General features: G+C 46.8%; 1 protein-coding gene across 1 annotated transcript in view; it reads left to right on the forward strand.

Annotated features, from left to right (window-relative positions):
• The window catches only part of LOC106594954 (uncharacterized), a 47,738-nt gene that overhangs the window by 1,342 nt on the left and 33,963 nt on the right, over positions 1-12,433 (forward strand).

Here is a 12,433-nt window from a genome sequence, read left to right on the forward strand (position 1 = left end):
CCACGTGGACAGGCTGACTACTACTACCACATGGACAGGCTGACTACTACTATCACATGGACAGGCTGACTACTACTATCACATGGACAGGCTGACTACTACTACCACATGGACAGACTGACTACTACTACCACATGGACAGGCTGACTACTACTACCACATGGACAGGCTGACTACTACTACCACATGGACAGGCTGACTACTACTACCACATGGACAGGCTGACTACTACTATCACATGGACAGGCTGACTACTACTACCACATGGACAGGCTGACTACTACTACCACATGGACAGGCTGACTACTACTACCACATGGACAGGCTGACTACTACTACCACATGGACAGACTGACTACTACTACCACATGGACAGACTGACTACTACTACCACATGGACAGACTGACTACTACTACCACATGGACAGACTGACTACTACTACCACATGGACAGACTGACTACTACTACCACATGGACAGACTGACTACTACTACCACATGGACAGACTGACTACTACTACCACATGGACAGACTGACTACTACTACCACATGGACAGACTGACTACTACTACCACATGGACAGACTGACTACTACTACCACATGGGCAGACTGACTACCACCACATGGACAGACTGACTACCACCACATGGACAGACTGACTACCACCACATGGACAGACTGACTACGATCACATGGACAGACTGACTACTACCACATGGACAGACTGACTACTATCACATGGACAGACTGACTACTACTACCACATGGACAGGCTGACTACTATCACATGGACAGACTGACTACTACCACATGGACAGACTGACTACTACTACCACATGGACAGGCTGACTACTATCACATGGACAGACTGACTACTACTACCACATGGACAGACTGACTACTACTACCACATGGACAGACTGACTACTACTACCACATGGACAGACTGACTACTACTACCACATAGACAGACTGACTACTACTACCACATAAACAGACTGACTACTACTACCACATGGACAGAATGACTACTACTACCATATGGACAGACTGACTACTACTACCACATGGACAGACTGACTACTACTACCACATAAACAGGCTGACTACTACTACCACATGGACAGGCTGACTACTATCACATGGACAGGCTGACTACTACTACCACATGGACAGACTGACTACTACTACCACATGGACAGACTGACTACTACTACCACATGGACAGACTGACTACTACCACATGGACAGACTGACTACTACTACCACATGGACAGACTGACTACTACTACCACATGGACAGGCTGACTACTACTACCACATGGACAGACTGACTACTACTACCACATGGACAGACTGACTACTACTACCACATGGACAGACTGACTACTACCACATGGACAGACTGACTACTATCACATGGACAGGCTGACTACTACTACCACATGGACAGACTGACTACTACTACCACATGGACAGACTGACTACTACTACCACATGGACAGACTGACTACTACATGGACAGACTGACTACTATCACATGGACAGACTGACTACTATCACATGGACAGACTGACTACTACTACCACATGGACAGACTGACTACTACTACCACATGGACAGACTGACTACTACCACATGGACAGACTGACTACTACTACCACATGGACAGGCTGACTACTACCACATGGACAGGCTGACTACTACTACCACATGGACAGGCTGACTACTACTACCACATGGACAGACTGACTACTACTACCACATGGACAGACTGACTACTACTACCACATGGACAGACTGACTACTACTACCACATGGACAGGCTGACTACTATCACATGGACAGGCTGACTACTACTACCACATGGACAGGCTGACTACTACTACCACATGGACAGGCTGACTACTACTACCACATGGACAGACTGACTACTACTACCACATGGACAGACTGACTACTACTACCACATGGACAGACTGACTACTACTACCACATGGACAGACTGACTACTACTACCCCATGGACAGACTGACTACTACTACTACCACATGGACAGACTGACTACTACTACCACATGGACAGACTGACTACTACTACCACATGGACAGACTGACTACTACTACCACATGGACAGACTGACTACTACTACCACATGGACAGGCTGACTACTACTACCACATGGACAGGCTGACTACTACTACCACATGGACAGGCTGACTACTACTACCACATGGACAGGCTGACTACTAATACTACCACATGGACAGGCTGACTACTACTACTACCACATGGACAGACTGACTGCTACTACCACATGGACAGACTGACTACTACTACCACATGGACAGACTGACTACTACTACCACATGGACAGACTGACTACTACTACCACATGGACAGACTGACTACTACGACCACATGGACAGACTGACTACTACGACCACATGGACAGACTGACTACTACGACCACATGGACAGGCTGACTACTACGACCACATGGACAGACTGACTACTACGACCACATGGACAGACTGACTACTACGACCACATGGACAGACTGACTACTACTACCACATGGACAGACTGACTACTACTACCACATGGACAGACTGACTACTACGACCACATGGACAGACTGACTACTACGACCACATGGACAGACTGACTACTACGACCACATGGACAGACTGACTACTACCACATGGACAGGCTGACCACATGGACAGACTGACTACTACGACCACATGGACAGACTGACTACTACGACCACATGGACAGACTGACTACTACCACATGGACAGACTGACTACTACTACCACATGGACAGGCTGACTACTACTATCACATGGACAGGCTGACTACTACTATCACATGGACAGGCTGACTACTACTAACACATGGACAGAATGACTACTACTACCACATGGACAGAATGACTACTACCACATGGACATGCTGACTACTACTACCACATGGACAGGCTGACTACTACTACCACATGGACAGACTGACTACTACTACCACATGGACAGAATGACTACTACTATCACATGGACAGACTGACTACTACTACCACATGGACAGACTGACTACTACTACCACATGGACAGACTGACTACTACTACCACATGGACAGACTGACTACTACTACCACATGGACAGAATGACTACTACCACATGGACAGAATGACTACTACTACCACATGGACAGAATGACTACTACTACCACATGGACATGCTGACTACTACCACATGGACAGAATGACTACTACTACCACATGGACAGACTGACTACTACCACATGGACAGAATGACTACTACTACCACGTGGACAGACTGACTACTACTACCACGTGGACAGACTGACTACTACTACCACATGGACAGACTGACTACTACTATCACATGGACAGACTGACTACTATCACATGGACAGACTGACTACTACCACATGGACAGGCTGACTACTACTACCACATGGACAGGCTGACTACTACCACATGGACAGAATGACTACTACTACCACATGGACAGAATGACTACTACTACCACATGGACAGACTGACTACTACCACATGGACAGACTGACTACTACCACATGGACAGGCTGACTACTACTACCACATGGACAGACTGACTACTACGACCACATGGACAGACTGACTACTACCACATGGACAGACTGACTACTACTACCACATGGACAGGCTGACTACTACTAACACATGGACAGAATGACTACTACTACCACATGGACGACGCCCCCACTGGCGCGACTACTACTACCACATGGACAGAATGACTACTACTACCACATGGACAGAATGACTACTACTACCACATGGACAGACTGACTACTACTACCACATGGACATGCTGACTACTACCACATGGACAGAATGACTACTACTACCACATGGACAGAATGACTACTACTACCACATGGACAGACTGACTACTACTACCACATGGACAGACTGACTACTACTACCACATGGACAGACTGACTACTACTACCACATGGACAGACTGACTACTACTATCACATGGACAGACTGACTACTATCACATGGACAGACTGACTACTACCACATGGACAGGCTGACTACTACTACCACATGGACAGGCTGACTACTACTACCACATGGACAGGCTGACTACCACATGGACAGACTGACTACTAGTACCACATGGACAGACTGACTACTACTACCACATGGACAGACTGACTACTACTACCACATGGACAGACTGACTACTACTACCACATGGACAGACTGACTACTATCACATGGACAGACTGACTACTACTATCACATGGACAGGCTGACTACTACTATCACATGGACAGGCTGACTACTACTATCACATGGACAGACTGACTACTACTATCACATGGACAGACTGACTACTACCACATGGACAGGCTGACTACTACTACCACATGGACAGACTGACTAGTACCACATGGACAGACTGACTACTACTACCACATGGACAGAATGACTACTACTACCACATGGACAGGCTGACTACTACTACCACGTGGACAGACTGACTACTACCACATGGACAGGCTGACTACTACTACCACATGGACAGACTGACTAGTACCACATGGACAGACTGACTACTACTACCACATGGACAGAATGACTACTACTACCACATGGACAGACTGACTACTACTACCACATGGACAGACTGACTACTACTACCACATGGACAGGCTGACTACTACTACCACATGGACAGGCTGACTACTACTACCACATGGACAGGCTGACTACTACTACCACATGGACAGGCTGACTACTACTACCACATGGACAGGCTGACTACTACTACCACGTGGACAGACTGACTACTACCACATGGACAGGCTGACTACTACTACCACATGGACAGACTGACTAGTACCACATGGACAGACTGACTACTACTACCACATGGACAGAATGACTACTACTACCACATGGACAGACTGACTACTACTACCACATGGACAGACTGACTACTACTACCACATGGACAGGCTGACTACTACTACCACATGGACAGACTGACTACTACTACCACATGGACAGGCTGACTACTACTACCACATGGACAGGCTGACTACTACTACCACATGGACAGAATGACTACTACTACCACATGGACAGGCTGACTACTACTACCACATGGACAGGCTGACTACTACCACATGGACAGACTGACTACTACTACCACATGGACAGGCTGACTACTACTACCACATGGACAGGCTGACTACTACCACATGGACAGAATGACTACTACTACCACATGGACAGACTGACTACTACTACCACATGGACAGACTGACTACTACTACCACATGGACAGACTGACTACTACTACCACATAGACAGACTGACTACTACTACCACATGGACAGAATGACTACTACTACCACATGGACAGACTGACTACTACTACCACATGGACAGGCTGACTACTACCACATGGACAGGCTGACTACTACCACATGGACAGGCTGACTACTACCACATGGACAGGCTGACTACTACTACCACATGGACAGAATGACTACTACTACCACATGGACAGGCTGACTACTACTATCACATGGACAGGCTGACTACTACTATCACATGGACAGACTGACTACTACTATCACATGGACAGACTGACTACTACCACATGGACAGGCTGACTACTACTACCACATGGACAGACTGACTAGTACCACATGGACAGACTGACTACTACTACCACATGGACAGAATGACTACTACTACCACGTGGACAGACTGACTACTACCACATGGACAGGCTGACTACTACTACCACATGGACAGACTGACTACTACTACCACATGGACAGACTGACTAGTACCACATGGACAGACTGACTACTACTACCACATGGACAGAATGACTACTACTACCACATGGACAGACTGACTACTACTACCACATGGACAGACTGACTACTACTACCACATGGACAGGCTGACTACTACTACCACATGGACAGAATGACTACTACTACCACATGGACAGGCTGACTACTACTACCACATGGACAGGCTGACTACTACTACCACATGGACAGAATGACTACTACCACATGGACAGACTGACTACTACTACCACATGGACAGACTGACTACTACTACCACATGGACAGAATGACTACTACTACCACATGGACAGGCTGACTACTACTACCACATGGACAGACTGACTACTACGACCACATGGACAGAATGACTACTACTACCACATGGACAGACTGACTACTACTACCACATGGACAGACTGACTATTACGACCACATGGACAGACTGACTACTACGACCACATGGACAGACTGACTACTACGACCACATGGACAGACTGACTACTACGACCACATGGACAGACTGACTACTACCACATGGACAGGCTGACCACATGGACAGACTGACTACTACGACCACATGGACAGACTGACTACTACGACCACATGGACAGACTGACTACTACGACCACATGGACAGACTGACTACTACCACATGGACAGACTGACTACTACTACCACATGGACAGGCTGGCTACTACTATCACATGGACAGGCTGACTACTACTATCACATGGACAGGCTGACTACTACTATCACATGGACAGGCTGACTACTACTATCACATGGACAGGCTGACTACTACTATCACATGGACAGGCTGACTACTACTATCACATGGACAGGCTGACTACTACTATCACATGGACAGACTGACTACTACTATCACATGGACAGACTGACTACTACTATCACATGGACAGACTGACTACTACCACATGGACAGGCTGACTACTACTACCACATGGACAGGCTGACTACCACATGGACAGACTGACTACTAGTACCACATGGACAGACTGACTACTAGTACCACATGGACAGACTGACTACTACTACCACATGGACAGACTGACTACTACTACCACATGGACAGACTGACTACTATCACATGGACAGACTGACTACTATCACATGGACAGACTGACTACTACTATCACATGGACAGACTGACTAGTACGACATGGACAGACTGACTACTACTACCACATGGACAGACTGACTAGTACCACATGGACAGACTGACTACTACTACTACCACATGGACAGACTGACTACTACTACTACCACATGGACAGACTGACTACTACTATCACATGGACAGACTGACTAGTACGACATGGACAGACTGACTACTACTACCACATGGACAGACTGACTACTACCACATGGACAGACTGACTACCACCACATGGACAGACTGACTACTACTACCACATGGACAGACTGACTACTACTACTACCACATGGACAGACTGACTACTACTACTACCACATGGACAGACTGACTACTACTACCACATGGACAGACTGACTACTATCACATGGACAGACTGACTACTATCACATGGACAGACTGACTACTACTATCACATGGACAGACTGACTACTACTATCACATGGACAGACTGACTAGTACGACATGGACAGACTGACTACTACTACCACATGGACAGACTGACTAGTACCACATGGACAGACTGACTACTACTACTACCACATGGACAGACTGACTACTACTACTACCACATGGACAGACTGACTACTACTATCACATGGACAGACTGACTAGTACGACATGGACAGACTGACTACTACTACCACATGGACAGACTGACTAGTACCACATGGACAGACTGACTACTACTACTACCACATGGACAGACTGACTACTACTACTACCACATGGACAGACTGACTACCACCACATGGACAGACTGACTACTACCATCACATGGACAGACTGACTACTACTATCACATGGACAGACTGACTACTACTATCACATGGACAGACTGACTACTACTATCACATGGACAGACTGACTACTACTATCACATGGACAGACTGACTACTACTATCACATGGACAGACTGACTACTACTATCACATGGACAGACTGACTACTACTACCACATGGACAGACTGACTACTACTACCACATGGACAGACTGACTACTACTACCACGTGGACAGACTGACTACTACTACCACGTGGACAGACTGACTACTGCCACGTGGACAGGCTGACTACTACCACGTGGACAGACTGACTACTACCACGTGGACAGACTGACTACTACCACGTGGACAGACTGACTACTACCACGTGGACAGACTGACTACTACCACGTGGACAGGCTGACTACTACCACGTGGACAGGCTGACTACTACGACCACGTGGACAGGCTGACTGCTACGACCACATGGACAGACTGACTGCTACTACCACATGGACAGACTGACTACTACTACCACATGGACAGACTGACTACTACTACCACATGGACAGACTGACTACTACTACCACATGGACAGACTGACTACTACTACCACATGGGCAGACTGACTACCACCACATGGGCAGACTGACTACCACCACATGGACTGACTACTACTACCACATGGACAGACTGACTACTACTACCACGTGGACAGACTGACTACTACTACCATGTGGACAGACTGACTACTGCCACGTGGACAGGCTGACTACTGCCACGTGGACAGGCTGACTACTACCACGTGGACAGACTGACTACTACCACGTGGACAGACTGACTACTACCACGTGGACAGACTGACTACTACCACGTGGACAGACTGACTACTACCACGTGGACAGGCTGACTACTACCACGTGGACAGGCTGACTACTACGACCACGTGGACAGACTGACTGCTACGACCACATGGACAGACTGACTACTACTACCACATGGACAGACTGACTACTACTACCACATGGACAGACTGACTACTACTACCACATGGACAGACTGACTACTACTACCACATGGACAGACTGACTACTACTACCACATGGGCAGACTGACTACCACCACATGGGCAGACTGACTACCACCACATGGACAGACTGACTACCACCACATGGACAGACTGACTACTACCATCACATGGACAGACTGACTACTACTATCACATGGACAGACTGACTACTACTATCACATGGACAGACTGACTACTACTATCACATGGACAGACTGACTACTACTATCACATGGACAGACTGACTACTACTATCACATGGACAGACTGACTACTACTATCACATGGACAGACTGACTACTACTACCACATGGACAGACTGACTACTACTACCACATGGACAGACTGACTACTACTACCACGTGGACAGACTGACTACTACTACCACGTGGACAGACTGACTACTGCCACGTGGACAGGCTGACTACTACCACGTGGACAGACTGACTACTACCACGTGGACAGACTGACTACTACCACGTGGACAGACTGACTACTACCACGTGGACAGACTGACTACTACCACGTGGACAGGCTGACTACTACCACGTGGACAGGCTGACTACTACGACCACGTGGACAGGCTGACTGCTACGACCACATGGACAGACTGACTGCTACTACCACATGGACAGACTGACTACTACTACCACATGGACAGACTGACTACTACTACCACATGGACAGACTGACTACTACTACCACATGGACAGACTGACTACTACTACCACATGGGCAGACTGACTACCACCACATGGGCAGACTGACTACCACCACATGGACTGACTACTACTACCACATGGACAGACTGACTACTACTACCACGTGGACAGACTGACTACTACTACCATGTGGACAGACTGACTACTACCACGTGGACAGACTGACTACTACCACGTGGACAGGCTGACTACTACCACGTGGACAGGCTGACTACTACGACCACGTGGACAGACTGACTGCTACGACCACATGGACAGACTGACTACTACTACCACATGGACAGACTGACTACTACTACCACATGGACAGACTGACTACTACTACCACATGGACAGACTGACTACTACTACCACATGGACAGACTGACTACCACCACATGGGCAGACTGACTACCACCACATGGACAGACTGACTACCACCACATGGACAGACTGACTACCACCACATGGACAGACTGACTACCACCACATGGACAGACTGACTACCACCACATGGACAGACTGACTACCACCACATGGACAGACTGACTACGATCACATGGACAGACTGACTACCACCACATGGACAGACTGACTACGATCACATGGACAGACTGACTACTACCACATGGACAGACTGACTACTATCACATGGACAGACTGACTACTACTACCACATGGACAGGCTGACTACTATCACATGGACAGACTGACTACTACCACATGGACAGACTGACTACTACTACCACATGGACAGGCTGACTACTATCACATGGACAGACTGACTACTACTACCACATGGACAGACTGACTACTACTACCACATGGACAGACTGACTACTACTACCACATGGACAGACTGACTACTACTACCACATAGACAGACTGACTACTACTACCACATAAACAGACTGACTACTACTACTACCACATGGACAGGCTGACTACTATCACATGGACAGACTGACTACTACTACCACATGGACAGACTGACTACTACTACCACATGGACAGACTGACTACTACTACCACATGGACAGACTGACTACTACTACCACATGGACAGACTGACTACTACCACATGGACAGACTGACTACTACTACCACATGGACAGGCTGACTACTACTACCACATGGACAGACTGACTACTACTACCACATGGACAGACTGACTACTACTACCACATGGACAGACTGACTACTACTACCACATGGACAGACTGACTACTACTACCACATGGACAGACTGACTACTACCACATGGACAGACTGACTACTACTACCACATGGACAGACTGACTACTACTACCACATGGACAGACTGACTACTACTACCACATGGACAGGCTGACTACTACTACCACATGGACAGACTGACTACTACTACCACATGGACAGACTGACTACTACTACCACATGGACAGGCTGACTACTATCACATGGACAGACTGACTACTACTACCACATGGACAGACTGACTACTACTACTACCACATGGACAGACTGACTACTACTACCACATGGACAGACCTCATTAGTGTGTTTGAGGGGAGCATGCTGTTTATTTAGTCAGGCAATGCCCACATTATTCTGACATATTTTAGAATGTTAATTATGTGAATGTCAATGCAAAATACCGTTGGGTAGGCTTATTAAAAATATTATTTTTTAGCCTGCTGGGTTGAGTTTTTAATCCTGTAGGCTATTACAACAATTCAACTTAAAATGTAGGTTTTTGAAAGTTACAATGAAGTGCTTGAAAAAGTCCTGAAGTCCTTGAATTTGACTGTAAGAACCCGGTATAGGCTACTTGCTCAGCCAGCAAATGAAAGGTGAAATTATGCATCATTCACTTTCCTGCTAGATCGTCTCCCAGGACAGTTTTTTTTGCTTTCTTTTATCAGGCCAGTAAATTTCAGTTGGCACTGGCCCGGTGTGCCACTGGTAAATGTACCTGAATGTTGAACCCTGTGTGTGCGTGTAGGGTCTATATGTCTACCACTCCGTGTAGCCGTTAGCGATGCTAATGTATTCAGGTAAGACTGAAAGACAATTACAAGGTAACTACAAAGTAGCCTATGGTGGCTATTTTGTTTGAAAAAAATCCCATTGCAACTGCATTACAGACAGACTGGTGTCTGGTGGCACTTCAAATTAAAAAATCACATTTCTCAGATTTTTCCCAGATCTCAAAAATGGCACTGTTGTGGTTGTCTCACCTAGCTACCTTAAGATGGATGCACTAACTGAGGGAAACTGTATTTACTATCACTGTTGTGGTTGTCTCACCTAGCTACCTTAAGATGGATGCACTAACTGAGGGAAACTGTATTTACTATCACTGTTGTGGTTGTCTCACCTAGCTACCTTAAGATGGATGCACTAACTGAGGGAAACTGTATTTACTATCACTGTTGTGGTTGTCTCACCTAGCTACCTTAAGATGGATGCACTAACTGAGGGATACTGTATTTACTATCACTGTTGTGGTTGTCTCACCTAGCTACCTTAAGATGGATGCACTAACTGAGGGAAACTGTGTTTACTGTTGTGGTTGTCTCACCTAGCTACCTTAAGATGGATGCACTAACTGAGGGAAACTGTATTTACTATCACTGTTGTGGTTGTCTCACCTAGCTACCTTAAGATGGATGCACTAACTGAGGGATACTGTATTTACTATCACTGTTGTGGTTGTCTCACCTAGCTACCTTAAGATGGATGCACTAACTGAGGGAAACTGTATTTACTATCACTGTTGTGGTTGTCTCACCTAGCTACCTTAAGATGGATGCACTAACTGAGGGATACTGTGTTTACTATCACTGTT

The sequence above is a fragment of the Salmo salar genome, chromosome 12 (genome assembly GCF_965601325.2).
Source record: "Salmo salar chromosome 12, fSalSal1, whole genome shotgun sequence".
Classification (NCBI taxonomy): Eukaryota; Metazoa; Chordata; class Actinopteri; order Salmoniformes; family Salmonidae; genus Salmo; species Salmo salar.